The sequence below is a fragment of the Rhinoraja longicauda genome, chromosome 1 (assembly GCF_053455715.1).
Source record: "Rhinoraja longicauda isolate Sanriku21f chromosome 1, sRhiLon1.1, whole genome shotgun sequence".
Classification (NCBI taxonomy): domain Eukaryota; kingdom Metazoa; phylum Chordata; class Chondrichthyes; order Rajiformes; family Arhynchobatidae; genus Rhinoraja; species Rhinoraja longicauda.
The window spans coordinates 114,490,487-114,515,477 of NC_135953.1; the positions used below are offsets into that span (position 1 = coordinate 114,490,487).

The 24,991-nt window shown below is 44.4% G+C and overlaps 1 protein-coding gene across 3 annotated transcripts in view; it reads right to left on the reverse strand.

Moving 5' to 3' along the window:
• LOC144596411 (ETS-related transcription factor Elf-2-like) overlaps positions 1-24,991 on the reverse strand; it is a 116,114-nt gene that overhangs the window by 81,372 nt on the left and 9,751 nt on the right. Inside the window, exon 1 of one of the 3 annotated variants that reach the window (XM_078404647.1) lies at positions 9,114-9,243. The exons of the other annotated variants lie outside the window; for them this stretch is intronic. The gene's annotated coding sequence lies outside the window, so the exon portion shown is untranslated. Of the gene's footprint in view, positions 1-9,113; positions 9,244-24,991 lie in introns of those variants that run through there. 3 annotated transcript variants of the gene reach the window in all.

A 24,991-nucleotide genomic window follows, 5' to 3' on the forward strand; every position in this document is an offset into this window, starting at 1 on the left:
GTAAAAATTATTCTCCAGTATAAATTCAAATGTCTGAATTTAAAGGGCTTGAAATTTTCTTCACTATTCTTTTTTTGCTTTACATATTTATTTGCAATGAATTCTGGAATCATGTTTAGTGCAAGATGAAGTGGGCCCGACTCACCCCCACAGGCCTCCCTGGAGACTGCGGGAAAGCCAGGCGGCGAAGCCTGTTTGGGCCGATGGAGCTTCGGCGGCAGCGGTGAAGCCTCGCAGGTCGACCCGCGGTCGACGAGAGTCGGGGGGAACCTCCGTGAAGGGGGGAGGGGGTAGAAAAATGCAGGACCTGGCGTGGGGGGGGGGGGGGGGGAGTGAACAAAGGAGGAGCCAGCGTACTTTGTAACCTTGTCAGCGCTGTAGGTAGCCACTGGGTAAGCAAGCAAAGAATTTCACTGTGCCTAAAGTATTCCATTCCATTTGCTGCTGTTGGGTTGTGGACTACCCAGACGGAATAGGAAGTGCTGTTCCTCCAGTTTGTGCTTGGCCTCATCCTAGCAATATAGGAGGCCGAGGACAATCAAGTCAGTGTGGCCCAGAATGCCAACCTGGTTGACATGGACAAAGTAGGCCTGGTTGACATGGACAAAGTAGGCCTGGTTGACATGGACAAAGTAGGCCTGGTTGACATGGACAAAGTAGGCCTGGTTGACATGGACAAAGTAGGCCATAGGTCAGTGTGTATACATTTACACGTTGTATGCATCTTTGACTCCATGACTAAGACATTGCGTAACATGGGAAACCAACCTGAAACATAGATCAAAAGATTTTTTTTTTGTTTTATACGAGACCAGCCTGACTTTCTGCAAGCAAACAATTTAATTGTAGTTTCTTAAAATCTGTGAAGGTTGATACCTCCCACCTATGAAATCTATAAGCCACCAATAAACATTTCAATGCTTCCAGACTCAAAACAGGAGCAAATAAAATTCTCCTTTTCCAGCATGACCAATCTGTATATGTTCATTTTTCTCCAACAAAAGTTTATTTTATAATTCTCAACTTAATTTCATGTTGGGCAAGATGGGCTGGGCCCACAATTCTCTGAAATTTCTTGCCATCTTAGATGGAGCTGTGCCATGATGCATCCCAAAAAAATGCCCTCTAGGGGGCAGATGCAGAGGTTGGTGAGCGTTGTTGGGGACATGTCAAATTTCCCCAGCCTTAAGGAAGTAGAGGCATTAGTGTGCTTTCTCGGCCATTTCACACTCACGTCTTGTTTTTATTTGCACAGTCTTTCTTTTAGAAAATACATGCAATGTATAAGTAATGTATAATTTGTTTTAGTGTGTTTATCTACGTCTCTGTGCCTACGATGCTGCTGCAAGCAAGATTTTTCATTGCACCTGTACCTCATCATACTTGTGTAAATGACAATAAACAACGTCCCTTGTTGACCTCAGGACATTCATCATTTTAAAATCAGCTATTTTAGGGCTATAACAACTAGTGTGAATCAAGAAACATAAATTAGAGGTCCACCACTGATTTTCCAGCAACTGATGGTCCAACCCACACTCCCCCCCCCCCCCCCCCACCTTTAAACTGGGCAAAATCCCACCATATCGCCCTGAAAATGTGGCACCTAGGCCAGTTAAGATGGCCAATCTCAGCCTCATCGCCAATTTGCCCCATGCATGTAGATCCATTACCATGGCCGACTTCCACAGCCAATCAAATGTGCGGGAAGGAACTGCAGGTGCTGGTTTAAACTGAAGAAGGGTCTCGACCCAAAACGTCACCCATTCCTTCTCTTCAGAGATGCTGCCTGTCCTGCTGAGTTACACCGGCTTTTTGTGTCTATCTTCCACAGCTGATCGGCGGGTTGAATTTGGCACCTGCGGCTGGGGGATCAAGAGCAATATTTCTCCAGCCCGGCCGAAGCGAGCAGATCTGTTCCCATTGCCAACTTCGCGGGCCGGCAAGTCATCCCCAAGGCCGTGATCTCGGTTATTCCATCAAAACTGATGATCCAGAAAGGCTCTTGAACCAAGGGTGCCGGAAAATCGGTGGGGGACCTGTACTTTTGAAGAGCCAGGTTGTACAAACAAAAATGAGATAATTACCTGATAATACAGGTTTCTGGAGATATTAGCCAAGAAACAAATATTACTGCGCAACAAAGAGGGACCACCTGCCCTTTATCAAGGAAGGCCATGCTCTCCAAGCTGACGTTGAGTTGAGTGCCTCCTCACACACTACGTCTGACAAGGCTGCACTCCCTCTGTAATGAACAGCAATCCCAACAAACAACAACAACATTATCCGACCATCGTTAAAATGGGACTCGAACACTCAGCTTTCTGTTCGTAGCAAAAATGTCCAAGCTAGGACTGATACTATACACAAAAACAGCTGCACTGTGACCAATAAAATAAAATCCTATGAAAGCACCAACGTGCCATAACAAAGTAACCTAGCAAACTATCAAACTAAGGTAACCTCAGTCAATTCAAGCACTGAACTGGCCCCAAAGCTCAGCTGACAATTCAGAATTGCTCAGAAGAAATTGCTCAGAAGCAACAGACTCCACTGATCACTGCAAAAATAAAGTACCTGTGGAGACTGACCGAGATGAGAATCAGTCCCAGCTCCATTTGACCCTGTTGTGGAATAGCATTGTGGCAGTCATTGTGATTTAATATTCCCATCGGACATTGCAGGGCATTTGTCCCATCAAGTTTACGCCAGGTCTCAGAACAAACCCTACCAATCCCATTCCACTCGATTTCCCTGCAACCACTTCCCTTGTGCATGCCCGTCAACTCGAGCCCGATTCGCCAGTCACCTACCTGCAACCATATACGGCCAATTAACACAAATCACTGTCCACAGTAACACACCCTCAGGAGAGGGCAGGGTTGGATGGGAGGGTGGGAGAACTCCAGTCTTCACATCACTGGAAATACATTCCACATCACATTCCAATCTTTTGTGACTGAGAACACATTCTGATGCAGATGTTCTGAAAAACTGCAGTCATAAAACATCAACAAATCTACCCAAGTCAGCCTTCGGAAGCTTGCTTGCCAGCACGGTCTGATCTGATCTGTACCGACAGCAACAAAGCTCCTGCTCTTGGTTTAACGTCATAAGTGATAGGAGCAGAATTAGACCATTTCGGCCCATCGTCTACTCCGCCATCCAATCATGGCTGATCTATCTCCTCCTCCTAACCCCATTCTCCTTACTCCCCCGCCCCCCCCCCCCCAACCCTTGACACCCATACTAATCAAGCATCTATCTAACTCTGCCTTCAAAATAGCCATTGACGGCCTCCACAGCCTTCTACAGCAATGAATTCCACAGATTCACCACCCTCTGACTGAAGAAATTCCTCCTCAACTACTTCCTAAAGGAACGTCCTTTAATTCTGAAACTATGACCTCTAATCCTAGACTCTCCCACTAGTAGAAACATCCTCTCCACATCCACTCTATCCAAGCCTTTCACTATTCGGTAAGTTTCAATGAGGTCACCCTTCATCCTTCTAAACTCCAGCGAGTACAGGCCCAGTGCCATCAAATGCTTATCATATGTTACCCCACTCATTCCTGGGATCATTCTTGTAAACCTCCTTTGAACCCTCTCCAGAGCCAGCACATCCTTCCACAGATATGGTGTCCATCACAGTCACACACCATCACACAGTAACTCCACACCTCCGGTTAGGGTTCCCCTTCAACATTGATTTCTTTTTTGATTTAGGGCCTTTCCCTTCAATGTCAAACTCCTCGGCTACTCATCATTCCCTTCAAAATGGCAGGGCAGCTGGTCTCCTTTCAGGCTTCGCATCTCCGAAGACGCCAGAAACATTCGGATGGAAACCAATCATTCCCTCTTTCGACCAAACCCCCTCCCTCCCACACCGAAGGAAGCGGTGACAATCACCCTAGCAACTCACAAACCAAACTCAATAATGGGAAATGTCCAGAGGCTGAAGTAGGAGGAGTTAAGAAATAATAGCAAATTTACTTTTATTATTTTACACAAGTACTTGATTTACCTTCAAATAACATACATTAAAATTTTTACACTGGAGTGTAATCTCACACACAAACACTCAGATCCATAATGAGAAATTGAATAGGAGCATGTGGTGCATAAATTTGATTCAGATATGGTCCTTGACATTAGATCGACATCTTAGAGCCATTAAAAGGAACACTTTCAGTCATTCTTCAGTACAGCTGTCCTCCCACTCACAGCCTCTCCTCAATTATCGGACTACCCTCGCCTGTGCCAATTTGCGCCCTGCATTCCTTCCACAGCGCCATACAATCAGGATGTGTTGGAGGCATTCAATTCTCCGCAGCATCTCACGTCAATTTGGTTGAATGTTTTGTACCATTGTATCATTATCACCCCAGGATGGAAATTTCTCCAGCTCAGCCTTTTTGCAGAGAAACAGTGCAGCATTAGAACTAAGTTCAAATGCAGTCAGTCATTCCAGGTCCCAGCACCGTGCAATTACATAGAACATAGAAGAGTACAGCACTCGGAAGAGTTTGCATTTGCAGTTCACCTACCGCCACAACATGTCCACGGACGATGCCATCGCCCTAACAGCTACATTCATCCCTAGAACACCTGCATAAGAGAGACAGCCACGTCAGACTCACAAGTTATAGGAGTAGAATTAGGCCATTCGGCCCATCGAGTCTAGTCCGCCATTCAATCATGGCTGATCTCTGCCTCCTAATCCCATTTTCCTGCCTTCTCCTCATAACCCTTGACACCCATTCTAATCAAGAATTTGTCTATCTCTGCCTTATAAATATCCACTGACTTGGCCTCCACAGCCCCCTTTGGCAATGAGTTCCACAGATTAACGAACTGACTAAAGTAGTTCCTCCTCACTTCCTTTCTAAAAAATTGCCCTTTAATTCTGAGGCTATGACCTCTGGTCCTAGGCTCTCCCACCAGTGGAAACATCCTTTCCACATCCACTCTATCTATGCCTTTCATTATTCTGTAAGTTTCAATGAGGTCCCCCCCTCAACCTTCTAAACTCCAGCGACTACAGGCCTGGTGCTGTCAAATGCTCATCATATTCTAACCCACTCATTCCTGGAATCATTCTTGTAAACCTCTTCTGGACCCTCTCCAGAACCAGCACATCCTTCCTCAGATATGTGGCCCAAATTTGCTCACAGTCTCAGACTACCTATTCGTAGACTACAGCTCTGCCTTTAATACCATTATACCATCCAAGCTTATCACTAAACTCGTGGGATGGTGTCAGCACTCATCTCTGCAACTGAATCCTCGCCTTCCTGACCAACAGACCCCAATCAGTGAGAATAGCGGACAAATCATCCTCTTCGATAATCCTCAACACTGGTGCTCTGCAAATATTCGTTCTCAGCCCACTTCTTTACTCCTTGTGCACCCACATCTGTGCAGCCATGTACAATACTAATCACCGTTGAGGGTCGGATATCAAATAATGATGAGAATAAGAAGGAGATCGAGAACCTCAAGTCCTGGCGTCAATACAACTTTTCTCTCAATGTCAGCAAGACATAGTGATCTACTTCAGGAAGCAAAGCAGTACACATACCCCAGTCTGCATTGACGGTGCCAAAGTAGAGATGGTTGAAAACTTAAAATTCCTAGGAGTCAATATCACCAACAACTTCTCCTGGACCACTCATATTGAAGCAACGACCAAGAAAGCACATCACTCCTCTACTTCCTCAGAAGGCTTAGGAAGTTTGGCATGTCCCCTACAACTCACACCAACGTCTACAGATGCATCATAGAAAGTATTTGATCAGGATGCATCACAGCTTGGTTTGGGAACAGCTCCATCCAAGACTGCAATAAATTGCAGTAAATTGTGGACGCAGCCCAGACCATCACACAAACCAACCTCCCTTCTATTGACTCAATTTATACCTCACACAGTCTTGGCAAGGCCAACAGCATAATCAAGGATGAGACGCACCCTGGCCACTCCCTCTTCTCCCCTCTCCCATCAGGCAAAAGGCATAGAAATGTGAAAACGCACCTCCAGATTCAGGGACATCTTCCGAGCTGTTTTCAGTCAACTGAATCATCCTACCACAACCAGAGAGATGTGCTAAGCTACCATTTACCTCTTTGATGACCCTTGATGCTAAATGTAATTCCACTATCATGTATCTATAAACTGCAAATGGCTCAATTGTAATCATGTATTGTCTTTCTGCTGACTGGAATAGCACGCAATAAAAGCTCTTCACTGTACCTCGGTACCCGCAACAATAAACTAAACTGAACTGAACACAAGAACAGGCCCTTCGGCCCACAATGTCTGCGCCAAACAGGATGCTAAGACGAAATGTTACCTGCCTGCACATAATCCACATCTCTTCATTCCCTGTATATACAGATGCCTATCCAAACCTTTTATGCCAATATCGCATCAGCAACCACCATCCCCAGCAGCACATTACATGCCCTCACCGTCCTCTGTTAAAAAAAAAACTTGCCCCGAAAATCTCCTCTAAACTTTGCCCCTCTCACCTTAAAGCTATTCTCTCTTGTGTTTGATTTGACAGGGGGGAGAAAAACAACAAATTTTTCCAATTAAAATATCTCTCTTCCCCCCCACCCTGCTCTACCATATTATCTACACCATTGTGGAAATATATCAAGCAAACACCAGGTGCCTTGTCCACAGGGAGCATAAACACAAATGGTGCATGCTTTGTAACTCTCACTCTCCTCATTTTAAAGCAGAAATGTGGGCTCAGTTCATCTCTCAGCCACTGTAAGACATTTGGAGGAGAGCAACAACTGTGAAATAAAATACTGCCATGAGACAATTTGATTCAGAATTAAGCAGTTTTCTTAGTTAAACCCATGTATTAAGAGAACAAAACCAGAGGGTGACTTCAACTTCCAAAAATAAATGACACTGTAAACCCATCAGCCTTCCTACTCCACGTGGTTGTCCTGAATTTTGGTCTGTTTGAGAAATGTTTATTTCACAACAGAAACTGCACTACTCTTCTGTTTTTTTATTCATAGATTGTGTAAACACACAGAGTCTCTAAGGGTGTATGGAATGAGCTGACGGAGGAGGGAGTTGAAGCAGTTACTATCGCAACGTGTAAGAAATATTAGACAGGTGCATGACAAGGGTAGGTTTAGAGGGATCTGGACCAAATGGAGGCAGGTGGGACTAGTGTAGATGGGGCATGTTGGTCAAAGGACCTGTTTCTATACTGAATGACTATGCAAAAATTCAAGATTTAAAAAAATTGCAAAGTGCTGAGGGAAAGACCAGATGGATTACTACCAAGTGAATGGAGATTTATTTCCTTGAAGCAAGAATTAGTTTCTCTGGAGCATCGAAGGCTGAGGGGAGACCTGATGAAAGTATATAAAATTGAGAGCCTAGATAGAGTAGACAGAATCTTTTTCCCCAGGGTGGAAATGTCAAAGATGAGAGAGAGCACAGCTTTAAGGTGAGAGGGACAAAGTTTAAAGGAGCACTGCAGGGCAGGTTATTTTACAGAGTTGTGGGGGTCTGCATATTCGTTGTGGGCCAAAGAGCCTGTTCCTGTGCTGAACTATTCTACCTTCTACATGGTTTACCCAAAGAATCAAAGACTGGGGACAAGCATAGAATTAAAATAATTGGTTGAAGGGTTAGATATAGAAAATGAGGGTGGCAGGGGATTGGAACTCACTGCCTGAAATGATGGTTGAGACAAAAAGTCTCATCACATTTTAAAAGTCCTGAATGTGTACTTAAAGAGCCATGACCTGCAAGGCTGTAGGTCACCCTCCCCAGACTAATTCCACCTTCCAGCACTTGGATCCATAGCCTTGCAGGTCAACTGGCAAAGCCACAATAGGCCAAATGTGCTATAGTATTGTAAACCTTCTACAATCTAATCGTCAGCTAGAGCTTTGAACAGACTCTCCTGGGGTGAGAAGCAATTACACGGTTCTGAGGTAACTGCAGCATTGCATGTGAACAGCGACGGACGGCTCTGCTGACATTGGGTCTGCATCAGGCTCGGTGCTCAGCACGAATCTCATTACAAACGGCATGGAGTGGCAGCTATTCAGTACAGCCGAGTTAAGTGTTACTGAACAACTCTTCATGCTGCGCGACAGAATTACACAACAGCAAGGGAAAGAATGACCCACCACAGGATGTTTTAAATGAGCAACTTTCCGCACCCTTGTAAAACCAGACAAAGTACTAACTGAAGGTTATAATATAATCAAAGCTTGCAAGTGACTCAAGGACACAGTCCATTAACAAACATGCCCTTCAGCTCCTCGAATTAACACAAGGTGAAAGGACAAAGACTGGGCAAAACGCAATTAGACGGTTGCAAAGCAGTTATTAAAAGCTAGTCCCATTACAGCAATCTTGCTAAAAGAGGCAACATGAAGGCAGCAACAGGAACATTCAATGGCTTTTTCTGTGCAGATTATTGATGGAAATCCATCTTCAATAACCATGTTTGATGCTTCCATCAGTTGTTCCTGTTGGGAAAATATTTAATATGTAGGAAAGAATTGCAGATGCTGGTTTAAATCGGAGGTAGACACAAAATGCTGGAGTAATAGCAGGACAGGCAGCATGTCTGGAGAGAAGGAATGGGTGACGTTTCTTCAGACTGATGTCAGGGGAGTGGGCGGTACAGGGATAGAATGTAGTCGGAGACAGTAAGACTGGTAGAACTGGGAAGGCGGAGGGGAGGGAGATGGAAAGCAAGGACTATCCTCGTCACAAACAAACCTACAGAAAAACAAAATTCACCTTAAAATGTTTAAAATAAAAGTAAAGAAACAGATACAGTGTTAATCTAAAGCATACATTTTGAAATTTAGAACGCTTTAGTAATTATCTCTATTAATTGTCCAAAAAAGTTTAGTTTCCTCCAAATGCATAGGGTCACCACATCTGCAGTCCACACTATATGGGAATTTATTTATATTTTTTCATATTTCAGATACAGCGCGGAAACAGGCCTTTTCGGCCCACCAAGTCCGCACCGCCCAGCGATCCCCGCACATTAACACTATCCTACACACACTAGGGACAATTTTTTACATTTTACCCAGTCAATTAACCTACATACCTGTACGTCTTTGGAGTGTGGGAGGAAACCGAAGATCTCGGAGAAAACCCACGCAGGTCACGGGGAGAACGTACAAACTCCGTACAGTACAGCACCCGTAGTCAGGATTGAACCTGAGTCTCCGGCGCTGCATTCGCTGTAAGGCAGCAACTCTACCGCTGCGCTACATGAATGTAGGAGTTTGGTCTGAAAGACAATCCCGTGCCAGTCAGTGGAACGTGGGCATATCTCACACTGCTTACAACACAGGGGTCGTTTCATCTCTCAAGTGTGTATCAGCTCATTGTAAAAGCAATCCAGCTGATCCCATTCACCCGCAGCCTACTTTATTCCTTCCTTATAGATACTGTCCTTATCCAGCTCCCTTCTGAACACTACAATTGAATCTCTCAACACTATTACTGCTGGCAATGCATTTCAGATCTAAGTTCACTGGGTAAAAAAACTTTTTCCTGGGGCTACCTGTGGCTCTTGCATTATTGTTAGTTCGATTGCTATTTATGGTCTAGTTCTTGACCACCGAGTGTGGTTTCTCTCCAACGACATCCTTCACTATTGTCACAAAGGCAGCTCAAACACAACAAATGCTCCTGCGACAGAGCTGGAGCCTTTTGCCCAGGACAGGACAGACTGGTGTTCTTTGACCAAAAAGGGACAGTGCCATCTTGGCGGGCAGCCGACAAAACAGAGATGCCAGAGGCACAGAAAGCAGGCACGCTATAGCGATACAGGGACAGTACCGTGGCTCAGCGGTAGAGTTGCCGCCTCACAGTACCAGAGACCTAGGTCCGATCCCGACTATTGGCGCAGTCTATAGAGTTTGTACATTCTCCCAGTGACCGCATGGGTTTTCCCCGATGCTTCGGTTTCCTCCCACACTCCAAAGAGGTACAGGTTTGTTGGTTAATTGACTGCAGTAAAATTGTAAATTGTCCCATGTGTGTTGAATGGTACGTAGATCGTCAATCAGCGTGGACCCGGTGGGCCAAAGTTTCCACGCTGTATCTCTAAAGTCTAAAGTAAAGTCTATCTGCACTTGCCAAGAGCCTTACCTGTGCCTAATATGTAGCCGAGTGTGCATCTCCAAGGCTGGTCTTGTCAGCCACACTCGAGCTGCCAACAACCACTGGATAGATGAACTCGATGGTCAACGGACAATAGGATTTCATTACAGCTTTCTGTTGCAAGGAGACCAACCCAACTTCTCCACACAACAGAAGTTCCTCATCCCACAAATCATTTTGCCAAATCTCTTCTGCAACCTCTCCAAATGTTAATGGCTTCCTCAAACTTTGCATCACTATGATAGGTTAATTGGCACTGTAAATTACCCTGGAGTGTAGGTAAGTGGCCGAAGAATCAAAGAGTGAACTTATCTTCGTGCAAAGTAAAACACCTTGCATGGAAACAGAAACAAGAGAAAAAAAGGGACAATTGACAACAGTCTTCTGACATGAATGACCAAATGGCCTTCTCCTGTGTTGCACTACTGCCAACTGTGTTAGCTGCACTACTGTGTAAACCTTGCACATTTTCACTGTGACTGCATTAGTTTCCTCAGCCCCTGTCCCCAACGAGAGCTGGTGGGTTAATCGATTGCTAGAAGTTACACCTTACTGACGGTTAATGACAAAAAGAATCAAAGGAGACTTCATGGGCTTGTGTGAGTGAGAGAAAGAGCACAGGGAAATTAGAGGAGGAAAGAATTGAACTAATAGATCACTCTGCATGGTCGACGTGGATAAACCTGTTGGATGGCCTCTGTCTGTTGTTACAAGGGTAAGATACAAGAATTTACAGCAAAAGCCAGAACTCGGAATGGAAAAACAGAAGTGTAAGCTCACATCTCGGACTTACTGTTACAATGAATGCCTCAACCACCCAGCACCAGCAGGTTTAGTTCCACTCTGTTTATAAAATTACCATTACCACTCACTGTCTCAAGCAAATGTTTCTCGTGACAGTCATTTATAATTTGGGACAATTTGAAAGAGCCACATTCACCAGCTTATCAAGAAAGACAATTTACCATGCATCCATGTACAGCCTATAATATATATTTCTTGATTGCTACTGTAACAAAGATGGTGGTTTTCTGAATGTTAAAAACACTTCCAGCTTCGTGAACTTTTCCTCTTCCACTGTCACTGTCTAAAGTAATAATTCATAGAAAGTTATTCTCCGTTCCCTGGTTAGAGTTAATAGGCATATATTAGCTTCCCCCCCCCCCCCCCCCCCCCCCCACCAACCCTTCCCAAAAAAGTACTTTGCAGGAAATAGTCCTTCCTCCTGAAAATTTATTTTATTGTCCTCGCTCTCCGATCTGGACAAACGTGTCCTTGAGGCGGATGCGCAGTGAATTCTGGTCAATTTGAATAATTGCTGCTGGCCTGCCTTTAATTGTGCACTAAATGTGTAATCTGTTAACTTTAGAGGCTTCAAACACAATTAAAGCCACATCTCTGGAGGTGAGAAGTCAATCCTGATATAGAAATAAATGGCAGCCTGAGACATTGTCACCATCTTTCTACCTATCTATCTATATCTATATAGTGTAAGAAAATAACTGCAGATGCTGGTACAAATCTATATCTATATCTGAATCTATATCTATATTACTAAAACTCTCTGTCCATGTGTATGTGTGTATGTGTGCAACATAACTTTGGTGGTTCGCACAGCCAAAACGGTACACCATAGTGCTACAATTTTTGCACCACGTTACTCGCCATTATCCTGGGCATAATGTCTAACAACTCTCATTCAAATTGAAGCTACATTTTTAAAGCTACAAACATTTTAAAGTTTAAAAATTCACTTTCTAACCGATTTCCTGAAAGTCCTCAGTGTCTGACGTCACAATGGGCCACGTTCAACTTCATTTGCTCCTCACTCGCCAAAACAAGATGGCCGCCAGCAGCGCCGCCGCCCACCCGCGCTCAGTCGTTCCCTCTCCCCTCTCGCCCGGCCCCGGCGGAGACTTGCACGTCAGCAGCCAGCGTTGAACACATGGGCACTGGTAAGTGCCTTTCGCAGCCAACGGCTCCACGGAGGGGAGTGGGCGTGGCTGCCGAGTGGGTGGAGGGGAGGGTGGGGGTAGGAGGGGAGGGGTGGGGGTAGGAGGGGAGGGTGGGGGTAGGGGGGGAGTGGGGGTGGGGGGGAAGAGAGAGTGGGGGTGGGGGGAGGAGGGGGAGGGGGAGGGGCGTGGTGAGGGTGGGGGGAGTGGGGGAGGGAGGAGGAGGGGGGTGGGCGGAGGAGGGGCTGGGGGAGGAGGGGGTGGGGAGGGGGAAAGGGGGGCAGTGGGGGGAAGAGTGGTGGACAGTAGCGAGTGGGGATGGGGAGGAGGGGAGTGGGGGTGGGGAGGAGGGGAGTGTGGGGTGGGGAGGAGAGAGTGGGGGTGGGGGGAAGGGGTTGAAAAGTGGGGGTGGGGAGGAGGGGAGAGTGGGGGTGGGGAGGGAGGTGGTGGTGAGGGGAGGGTGGAATTGGGGTGGGGAGGGGGGGAAAGGGGGTGGAGGCAGGGCTGGGGGAGTGTGGGTGGGGGCGGGACAAATGGGGGTGGGGTAGGGGGATGAAGTGGGTCAGTGGGGCGAGGAGGGGGGGGATAAGGGAGATTGAGTGGGGGGGGGGGGGATTGAGGGTGCTACACCAATACAGGAGAGTCTTTGGGTCCAGAGCTCACTCAGTGACACCCTCTCCCCTTCCCTGTCCCCCCTCTACGAGGAATGGGCCCAACGGGTCCACTTGGTCTAGTTATAAACTAGAGAGGGGAAAAAAGTGATCCACAAACAAAAACATGTGTCGCTAATTACAGAGTCTGTTGTTTATTCCCGAATTGAACTTGAAGCAGAGTTTCAGTGAATGATAAAGCCAAATTGTACCCATTAAGCTGCACTCAGGAATTTGAGGGGTTATTGGTCCCGAGAATCTCAAATATAACCCTTGTAAAAAGTGTGCATTTTTCCCAAAAGTGGTTAGATACAGAACATAGAACAGTACAGCACTGTTTTGGTCAACCAAGATTTTCTTACCTTACTATAATCCCTCCTCCTTACTGGAACATGCTTGTCTTGAACTCTGATCAGCTAGCCTTTAAACGACTCCCACATCATGTGCTGACTTACTCAAAAACAACCACTCCCCTGGCTCCTGCCCAATAATGCTGTACGCTGCCTTATGCCAATTTAGTACCTTCCCCCAAGGTCAAGACTTGTCCTTACTCACAGCTATTTTAAAAAGTATAACCGGCTTAAAACTTGGCTATTGAATTTAGATGGAGCCATAATTCAAATATGGGAGTTAGCTGTTATACCCATTGTTTAAATCGAGATAGACACCAAATGCTGGAGTAACTCAGCGGGACAGGCAGCATCCCTGGAGAGGAGGAATAGGTGACGCTTCAGACCCATTGTTTAGTTTAGTTTCATTTATTGTCACGTTGTCACATCTCAAACGCAAATCTTGTAAAAGGTGTGCGTTTTCCCCAAAAGTGGTCAGATACGGTAAATAGAACAGTACAGCACCGCTTTAGTGAAAGCTTTTGTTGCCTGCTAACCAGTCAGCGGAAAGACTATACATGATTACAATAGAGTCATCCACAGTGTACAGATACAAAATGCTGCAGTTGGAGTAGAGGTTTAATAGAGTGGAGCGGTTGTAATGCGTGATTACAGATCCACTTCTGGGACCAGCATGCAGAGAGTCGCCTGGCTTGGGCACCATCATGGAATCCCTTGTGGGCAACCAACTACAAAAATAAAATGCATTATTTATTCAAGATAAATGCAGAGGATGCTGGACATACCCAACAACTTAGGCAGCATCTATGGGGATGGAAAGGGAGAGAAGTTGGAGGTTTTATCCAAAACCTTAACTATCTCCCCCCCCCCCCCCCCCCCCCCCCCGCCTGCAGACACAAGCTGAAGCAACGAGTATTTCAGAATTTTCTGGGTTTAATTTGGGGTCAATTAACCAGCGAATAGAGAAAGGGTTAAATCAAACCTTCCCGAGCAGTCATTTTTCTTAAGTGCCTGGTTGATAATTATATGTCAGAGAAACACAAAGGTAAATGAACTACTGGTGCATGTACAATATAGAGTACTACACATTTCCCAAAGTTGGCGTAGGCAGTGTATATCTTAATCTGCCTTCAGGTATTCTATTTCCAATCTCCCCCTTTGCTTACAGGAATACATCTATTGCTACACAATTTAGTGCACATGTAATAGGCAGACCAAGCATGCAGCTTGATAAATGGAATGACAGGATCTCTAAGTGCACAGTTTATAATAGCCAATTAACCCATCAAGCCACACATCTTTGAGACGGGTGGAAACAAGGAGCAAATCCATGCAGTCACAGGGAAAACGTGAAAACTTTTCAAGGATACACAAAGGATAAAGATTGAACCTGGGATGCTGGAGGGAGTTATAAAGTAACGAGTAATAAGTAGGACAAAAGTACTTCCACATATGCCTTAGCTGGCAGATACTCAGAAAACATTTGTAAAAGATAAATAGTGCACAATTTAGCAGATTACACTCTGAGGCGCACTAAAAGCTGCCAACCCCGATTGATAATATGGTTTATGTAGCCAAATTGAACAACAAAAAAACCACCAAATTAGATAACGTGTTATTTGCACCCCCCAAGTAGGGTGCAGTTTCAAATATCTATTATTGTTGTGATGTAAAACTAAGGCTGCAGTGTGCAATCTGTGATGAGTTTTCCCAAGATCACTGTTGTTTGAACATTAATCAGTATAAATCAGAACAATCTTTGCTCCCTCTCTTCTCTCACGGAAGGTAGAATTTCAGCCTTTTGGGAAATTAGATTATTAATATCCCTGTTTAGAAGCCAAGATCAGGGTTCCCAACCAGACCTGCCAAACGAAATATTTAATTCAAAGATCAGTTCATACACATGTTCATGCAAAAAGCATTCAGTTACCTCAGACTTTTCTATACATTCACTTTCTTTAGTAATGTTTTGTATTTGGTGATTGGAATATTGGGAAGAAAAGCACTGTGTATATTGTCTGGTGCTGTAAACAAGAGGTAGTGCCTTTATTAACTGAAACAAGAGAAGGAATCAACGTATTCTGATAACGGGTCATATAGAGTTGTTCAGCATAAAAACAAGTCCTTTGGCCCACCAGCATATTGACCATCATACCCTGCCATGCCAACCTGAACTATACCTCTATTAATTCCATATCTCTGTGCCTTGCTCAATCTGATGCCTCTTAAACCTTGTTACTATGGCTGCCATAGCAGCTCATTCCAGATACCAATTACTCTTTAAAAATGTTTTCCTTATATCTCCTTTAAACCTCCTCCATCTTTCATTCACCTTCAACCGAGGCTCTTGAAATACATCAGTTCACACATTGCCATGTGAAAAAAAATCTCTAGCCATCTACTCTATGACTTTCACAATTATATAAAACTCCATTATATCTCCTCTCAGACTCCTTCATTCCAGAAAACAGACCTAGCCTGTACAATCTCGCACCCACCAATCTGGGCAACATCTTTGTGATTTTTTTCTGTGCTTTCTGTGGCTTATGGCTCAACCCATGACAAGGCTTGAGATATACTATCAATAGCCATTTTGGCATCTGGTGCTGAGCAGGGAAACCATAAGGCCAGCCCTACAGACCAAAGCAACTCTAATTAGGGACTCAATGATGGGGACATTGGCCCTGAAGTGGACACCAACATTGGCAATGGTGTTCTTCTGCTTGATTCCAGACTAATATTTGTTGTTCAGCTGCCACTGAAGAAACCACTTTAACCTTTTTAATATGCAGCAACGACATTAACACTGGAGAACATTTGTCAAATGTCTTCATTAAACATAAAGGGATTTTCATTTTATCAAACACCTATTTTGGTTTCTAATTGTAGCCATCCCAAAACAGGCCAGATCCAACATAAGCCCTGCAGAGAGCACCAAACATTTTACTGTCAAAAAGTTATTTTTTTCAACCTAATTTTTGGGGTCTGCAAACATGACTAGGCCAAAAGGTCAAGAGTTCAGGAGATTGAAGAAAATTGCCAATGGATTTTGCTTATGAAGCTTGAAATTGAAAGGCCTTTTGTTATCATACTGAAAGTTCGACAGGAAGAGGCTTTCATGAAAGGAAAGGACTGTAATTAAAAATGAAATCTAACCTGAATAACAAGAATTTCACTCTCCTTTTTTCTTTAAACGAGTGACAGTGAAGTTGAGGACAGAAGGATATTTTAGGGAAGGACATGGAACAAGTTAGACATGGATGTAGAATAAAAAGGTTCTAAAAGTTCTGGTGACCGTCAAGATGGATAAGTTTGTTGCCTGTGGAAAAAGTTACGGGCAGAGAACTTGGTCACATATTTTCAATCTGATAAAATATGAGTTACACCATGTGGTGATAAGTATCTCAAGTATAACCTTTGTTCCAGAATGAAAAACTAATGCAAGAATGCTAAGTAATTATAAATCAGACAATCCCATTGAAAAAAACTCTACGAATCCATTAGTTCAAGTTGGTAAGTACTCAAAACCAATACATACTTGCTCAAGTGGTCTTGTATATAAAATGAAAGTCAACTGGTTAAATATGGACAATTTCAATTTCAGAAACACACAGGAAAGAGAGTTTAAAAAAAACAAAAGACGATAGAGTGCTGGAGTAGCTCAGTGGATCAGGCAGCATCAAATGCGGATAGGCAATGTTTCATTCAGGTCAAGACCCTTCTTCAGATTGATTGGGGGGGGGTGGGGGAAGGGAAAGGAGATAAGAAAGCTGGAAGGGCAGGACAAAAATATACACATAGTGCTGGAGTAACTCAGCAAGTCAGGGCAAAGCCTGGCAGGTAATAGACACAGGTGAGGAGGGACATTTGATAGGCAGATAGGTGGACAAAGGCCAGAGATGAAAGGACAGGTTGCGAGACAACAAAAAAAAAAACTGGCAAAACCAATGATGCCTTACTGACTAGTTTTAAACAGGCTTCTAACGCCAAAATAAAAGTGAAGAATGCGTGGTGAAAGATGTGAACACCTTACAAGCTGGGAACAGTAACCCAGGAAAATTCTGAACAAGTTACCTGCCCAGTATGTTGAAGGGCAGACCCAGTGAGAAGGAAAGACTGAAGCAGCTCAATTTGGGCCTTTCTACAATTTAAAAAAAACTACATTTTAAAATTGATCTGGTCCAGAACAGGATGTCTTTTTAACCCATACTCAGAACAAAAGCAGATGGTTGCTTCTTTCTGTTCCCACCTGCTGAATCCACTATTGACCAAATGAGAGAAAGTATACTGTTAGGTTGCATCACAGCTTGGTTTGGGAACAGCTTTGCCCAAGACCACAAGAAATTACCCAGAGCTGTGAATGTAGCTCAGTTCATCACGCAGGCCAGACTCCCCCACTGCTGACTCTATAATGCTACACATCAATAAAAAATATCTAATGCTCTGTCCCTCACTGTAAATCTGATCACCTAGCTGTGCTTCTGCTCCCCGCCTACAGATAAAAATTGAAGCAGGAGGATCCGGTACAGAGAGTTGTGAAATGCTGGCTAACGGACACGGATGACATCTTAAACGACTGCTTTGAGTCAGTGGACTGGTCCATATTCAGGGATTCGACAGCTGACCTCAATGATTACGCCACTGCCGTGACTGACTTCATCAGCAAGTGCGTGGAAGACTGCGTGCCGACGAAGTCAATCCGAATGTTCCCCAACCGGAAACCATGAATGAACCGCGAGGTACGTTCACAGGTTCAGGCTAGGTCCACTGCATATGGCTCGATTGTAATCGTGTATTGTCTTTCCGCTGACTGAATAGCAGGCAACAAAAGCTTTTCACTGTACCTCGGTACAAGTGACAATAAACTAAACTGATCTACACTTCATGCTGTGTCAGAATAGCAGCCAACATAACCAAAGACTTGTCCCACCTCCATCATTCCTTCTTCTCCCCATGCCCATCGGGCAAAAGATATAGAAGATTGAAAATGCACTGGACTCAGGAACAGCTTCTTCCCCGCTGTTATGAATGAATGAATGAATGAATGAATGAATACGTTTATTGGCCAAGTATGTGCATATACAAGGAATGTGCCTTGGTGCTCCGCTCACAAATGAGAACACAAACATACAGTTAACAATTAAGAATAAAGCATAACCACACCAAAACAATAAGGATACACCATTACGGTCTAAACATGTGGGTGAAAATAAACCAGAGCAAAAAAGAGATTACAGACTTTGGTTATTGAGTAGAACTACCACTCGTGGAAAAAAGCTGTTTTCATGTCTGGCTGTGGCTGCTTTGACAGTCCGGAGTCGCCTTCCAGAGGGAAGTGCTTCGAAGAGTTTGTGGCCAGGGTGAGAGGGGTCAGAGATGATCTTGCCTGCTCGCTTCCTGGCCCTTGCAGTGTACAGTTCGTCAATGGGGGGAAGGTTGCAGCCAACAACCTTCTCAGCTGTGCAAACGATCCGTGGCAGCCTCCACGTTGGGCCTTTTTGACTGTGGAATCAATGGTGGCCCCCCATTTAAGGTCCCGGGAGATGATGGTTCCAAGGAACTTAAATGACTCCACAGATGTGACTACGGTGTTGTTGATGGTGAGTGGGGGGAGGGGAGGAGGATCTCTTCTAAAGTCTACAAGTAGTTCCACTGTCTTGAGAGCATTGAGCTCCAGGTTGTTGCGATGGCATCAGGCATCTGAACAGTCCATATGGTCGGGCACTGGCCGATTCTCCTCTACCCCACTGTGGACATTGGACTTTGTCCACAGCACCGATGCGCTACAATGTTGAGAACTATATTCTATACTCTATATCTTCCCCTCTGGTCTATGTATTGTACTTCAGTTTGTCTTGATTGTATTTATGTGTAGTGTTATCTGAACTGGTGGGATAGGGTGCAAAACAACATTTTTCACTGTACCTTGGTACATGTGACAATAATAAGCCGAACCTAAACCTAGAGCATATTTATAAAACCTCAACTAAAGGTCTGAAATTATTTCAGCATGAAACTGTGGAGATAGGCAGCAAACCCAAAAGAGACTGATCCTCTTTAGGGAAATGTCATAGAAACATAGAAAATAGGTGCAAGGGTAGGCCATTCAGCCCAGCACTGCCATTCAATATGATCATGGCTGATTATCCAAAATCAGTACCCCGTTCCTTTCTCCCCATATCCCTTGTTTCCATTAGCCCTAAGAACTAAATCTAACTCTCTCTTTAAAACATCCAGTGAATTGGCCTCCACTGCCTACAATGGCAGAGAATTCCACAACTCTCTGGGCGAAAAAGTTTTTCCTGATCTCAGTCCTAAATGACCTACCCCTTATTCTTAAACTGTGACCCCTGGTTCTGGACTCCCCCAACATGGGAACATTATTCCTGCATCTACCCTGTCCAATCCCTTGAGAATTTGATATGTTTCTGCCAAGTGAGAGTAGTAAAAAACAGCCAAATGATACGTATCAACACACTATTTTTAATCTGGTGACAGCTATTGCCATGTCACACAACTACTGCCACAATTAATCATAGCTGCTACTCAAACTGTCCTACGGCAGTACATGATGCCTCACCCTGGTTCAAGGTAGCTGCTGAACGTCCACGCCAGTTATATTCCGACAGCTTGCACTAACCACCCCCATCAGTAAACCACATCACAAAAGGCACATTTAGACTTCAGCACAGAGCAGTCTTATAAATACCACCAGAACAACAATTCTGTTTATCTTTCCAGCTCAAACATTGGTCAGAGATCCCTCTGGATTCTTTGAACAAGATCATTGGGTTCTGCTACGCTGCTTTTTATAAACAAAGTGGAAACTCCACTATTTGTACAGACTGTGCTAAAAATATCTGAAAGGCGTTGGTTACAATGAGACAGCTTAGTTTCACAATATGGTCTTCATACCAACAAAATGACTATACAAGTCGTTGTTTTTCAAAACCACCAGGGTCCTTAGCTAACTCTTAATCCTTGCATACCTCTGCCCTCTAAAAACCTTTTATCTCCACCTCCAATACATGGCATAATTCCATGCTCATCCTTAAGCAACTCTGTTTAATTCTTTAAAGTATACAAACCCTCCCCAGCCAAAGTCACAACCACCATCCACTGAGATTCTAAGTGCAATGAAACAGAACTGCAGGTGCTAGTTAAACCAAAGATAGACACAAAATGATGGACTAACTCGGCGGGTCAGACAGCATCAGTGGCAAAAATGAATATTGGCATTTCGGATCGGGACCCTTCTTCAGTCAAATTGTAGAGGGGGGGGGGGGGGAGGGGACAAAAACCTGGAAGCGAAAAGAGGCAGGACAAATCACGGCCAGCAACAGATGACTTCAGGCAATAGGCAGATTATTGGGCAAAGATGAGAAATAGATCCCGATGTATTCATTCCTCTTGGGCTCACACCCGCTTCCATCTCTTACATTTGTCCAACAATCTGCCCATCAGGGAACCCCCTGCCCTGAGGTCATCTGTTGCCGGCCGTGATTTCTCTTGCCTCTTTTCACTTCCAGTTTTTTTTTGCCGCTCCCCTTCTTAAAAAGGATCCCGACCTGAAACGTCATCTATCTATTTTTTCCCAAAGATGCTACCTGCTCCGCTGAGTTACTCCAGTCAATGGATATTTTCTAAGGCTGAGATAGATAGATTCTTGATTAGTACGAATGTCAGGGGTTACGTGGAGAAAGCAGGGGAATGGGGTTAGGAGAGAAAGATAGGTCAGTCATGATTGAACGTCAGAGTAGACTTGAAGGGCCGAATGGCCTAATTCTGCCCCAATCACTTATGAACTCCAACATTTTGTGTCTATCTGAGATTCTAAGTGTGTTGCATTATCTGTCCCATTCACTCCAATCTTGAAAAGGTCAATTGTACCATCATTATAAAAGGCCTCTCTCTGTCCATTATTCTGCTGTGGAACAGTCTTACACAGTTCAACCCTTGTTTGTCCAATAACATCCCAGCTTCCAAAGCAAAGATCCTTTAAGAATCCAGCCTTGCCTCCTAAATGACACACAGGCTGATAAATATATTATCCAATAATTCAGGGTCCACTTTCACACCAATGTTTATAACATCCAGCAACAATTTTTCTTTCTCTCTCTTCACCACTTCATTCGTTTTTTTTATATGAGCCATGTTACCCTAAACTTTACTTTACATGTACAAACAAATGCCGGGACAATACAAATGCCATTATTTTCAGTTCTATTACAAACACTGCACCACTGCCAAATAAATAATTATCCTCACCCGAAGTGTTCAGCCAAACCAGATAGCTTCCAACCTTGGTGGACCATCTAACCATTAAAATACTTCATTGTCCACAACTTCCGCATCGGAGTGCACCTAATTCCACCTCCCTAATTCTGTCTGCTTCAGCTTACTTCAACTTGTCATCTGCTTATCCACATTGCCGGAATGGCAGGACTATCATATGTTGATAGACTGGAGCGACTAGGCTTGTATACACTGGAATTTAGAAGGATGAGAGGAGATCTTATCGAAACGTATAAGATTATTAAGGGTTTGGACACGTTAGAGGCAGGAAACATGTTCCCAATGTTGGGGGAGTCCAGAACAAGGGGCCACAGTTTAAGAATAAGGGGTAGGTCATTTAGAACTGAGATGAGGAAAAACTTTTTCAGTCAGAGAGTTGTGAATCTGTGGAATTCTCTGCCTCAGAAGGCAGTGGAGGCCAATTCTCTGAATGCATTCAAGAGAGAGCTGGATAGAGCTCTTAAGGATAGCGGAGTCAGGGGGTATGGGGAGAAGGCAGGAAAGGGGTACTGATTGAGAATGATCAGCCATGATCACATTGAATGGCGGTGCTGGCTCGAAGGGCCGAATGCCCTCCTCCTGCACCTATTGTCTATTGCCATCTCTAGACTCGACACCTCCGATGTTCTCATGGCTGCCGCCCCATTCTCCATTAAGCTGATTAGCAGAAACTCTACGAAGGTATCACAAAATGCTGGAGTAACTCAGCAGGTCAGGCAGCATCTTGACAAGCAATTTACAATAATTGCTGTGATCTGAAAAAGAGCCAAGAAGAAATAACTCAACAAAATAATAAAGGGCAATGCGTTGTGACACAAACTCCAGAGCTGGGCCAAGAACCTTGATCTCATTTGGAAAGCTTCCAAAAAAAAAAAGCACAGAATTCCCACTCTTGATTAACTTCTCCAAAGTCATGGGCAGGTACAATAGATAAATCCAGTATTTGCCTTGGCTTGACAGACTCAATAGCCTGCCAACTGTGCCCAGGGAACCGGTCGGAGATCAGGAAAGGGATCCAAAACAAGGAATAACCACAACTCTGAGAAGCTCAAGAAGAGGAGGAACCTTTGCTGAATCGTTTCTCCAAAGATGATTTCTTTAATCAAAGGGCAATGAATCTGTGGAATTCTTTGCCACAGACGGCTGTGGTGGCCAAGTCAATGGATATTTTTTACGTGGAGATTGACAAATGCGGAGATATGCGGAGGTTGACAAATTCTTGATTAGCACGGGTGTCAGGGGTTATGGGAGAAGGCAGAATGGGGTTGAGAGGGAAAGATAGATTAGCAATGATTAAATGGAGGATTAGACTTGATGGGCCGAATGGCCAAATTCTGGTCCTAGAACTTATGAACATGCCCTAATGGAACCAGAGATTCGGAATCAATGCTTTGGATTGATTTATAAGAGCAGGGATAAATCAAACAGAGTATGTGCGTACCACTTTCAAATCAGTTACCATCCAATGGTATGAACAATAAATGTTCTAATTTCAGGTAACCTACACTCCAGTGCTCCCCTCCCACACACAGACCTGTCCAGCTTGGTTTCTTCCCACATCTATCACCTTTCCCATTTCCTGAAGGGTCGCGACCCGAAACGTCACCCATTCCTCTCCAGAGATGCTCCCTGTCCCCCATGAATTACTCCCAGCATTGTGTATCTATCTTCGGTTTAAACCTGCATCTGCAGTTCCTTCCTACACTCCTCCCCCACCTGCTTCCACCCATCACCTACCAACCTCTGCCCCATCCCCCCTCATACCGCCCCAAACTAGCAATTTCATTCAGTCCTGATGCAGGGTCTTGCATGAAATTTTGGCATAAACCTTATGCCTCCACAGATGCTGCCTGGCCCACTGTTCTTCCCGCATTTAAACTAATGTGGCAGGGGGATGGGAGCAGGAGCAGAGAGACAGAGGGGTGTAAAATGAGGGTAGAAGCAACAGGTAGCAAGGTGAAAAGTAAAAGTGGTAGGCAGACAAATCCAGGGCAAAAATCAAAAAGGGCCACTTTTCAACATAATTGTATAAGGGGTAAGAGAGTTGTAAAAACAAGCCTGAAGGCTTTGTGTCTCAATGCAAGGAGTATACGTAATAAGGTGGATGAATTAAATGTGGAGATAGTTATTAATGATTATGATATAGTGGGGATTACGGAGACATGGCTCCAGGGTGACCAAGGCTGGGAGCTCAACATCCAGGGATATTCTATATTCAGGCGGGACAGACAGAAAGGAAAAGGAGGTGGGGTAGCATTACTGGTTAGAGAGGAGATTAAAGCAGTGGAAAGGAAGGACATTAGCTTGGAGGAAGTGGAATCGATATGGGTAGAGCTACGAAACACTAAGGGGCAAAAAACGCTAGTGGGAGTTGTGTACAGGCCACCTAACAGCAGTAGTGAGGTTGGGGATGGCATCAAGCAGGAAATTAGAAATGCATGCACTAAAGGTGCAGCAGTTATAATGGGTGACTTCAATCTACATATAGATTGGGTGAACCAAACTGGCAGGGGTGCTGAGGAAGAGGATTTCTTGGAATGTTTGAGAGATGGTTTTCTAAACCAACATGTCGAGGAACCAACGAGAGAACAGGCCATTCTAGACTGGGTATTGAGTAATGAGGAAGGGTTAGTTAGCAGTCTTGTTGTGCGAGGCCCCTTGGGCAAGAGTGATCATAATATGGTAGAGTTCTTCATTAGGATGGAGAGTGACAAAGTCGATACAGAAACAAGTGTTCTGAACTTAAAGAAAGGTAACTTTGAGGGTATGAGGCGTGAATTGTCCAAGATAGACTGGCGATTGATGCTCAAAGGGTTGACGGTGGACATGCAATGGAAGGCATTTAAAGGTCACATGGATGAACTACAACAAGTGTTCATCCCAGTTTGGCAAAAGAACAAACCAGGAAAGGTAGTGCATCCGTGGCTAACAAGGGAAATCAAGGATAGTATTAAAACAAAAGATGAAGCATACAGATTAGCCAGAAAAAGTAGCATACCAGAGGACTGGGAGTAATTTAGAGTCCAGCAGAGGAGGACAAAGGGCTTAATTAGGAAAGGGAAAATAGATTATGAGGGAAAACTGGCAAGGAACATAAAAACAGACTGCAAAAGCTTTTATAGATATGTCAAGAGAAAAAGATTAGTTAAGGCAAATGTAGGTCCCTTGCAGTCGGAAACAGGTGAATTGATCATAGGGAACAAGGAGATGGCAGACCAATTGAACAAATACTTTGGTTCTGTCTTCACTAAGGAAGACATAAACCGTCTGCCGGAAATAGCGGGGGACCGGTGGTCTAATGAGATGGAGGAACTGAGGGAAATCCAGGTTAGTCGGGAAGTGGTGTTAGTTAAATTAAATGGATTAAAGGCAGATAAATCCCCAGGGCCAGATAGGCTGCATCCCAGAGTGCTTAAGGAAGTAGCCTCAGAAATAGTGGATGCATTAGTGATAATTTTTCAAAACTCTTTAGATTCTGGAGTAGTTCCTGAGGACTGGAGGGTAGCTAATGTAACCCCACTTTTTAAAAAGGGAGGGAGAGAGAAAACGGGGAATTATAGACCAGTT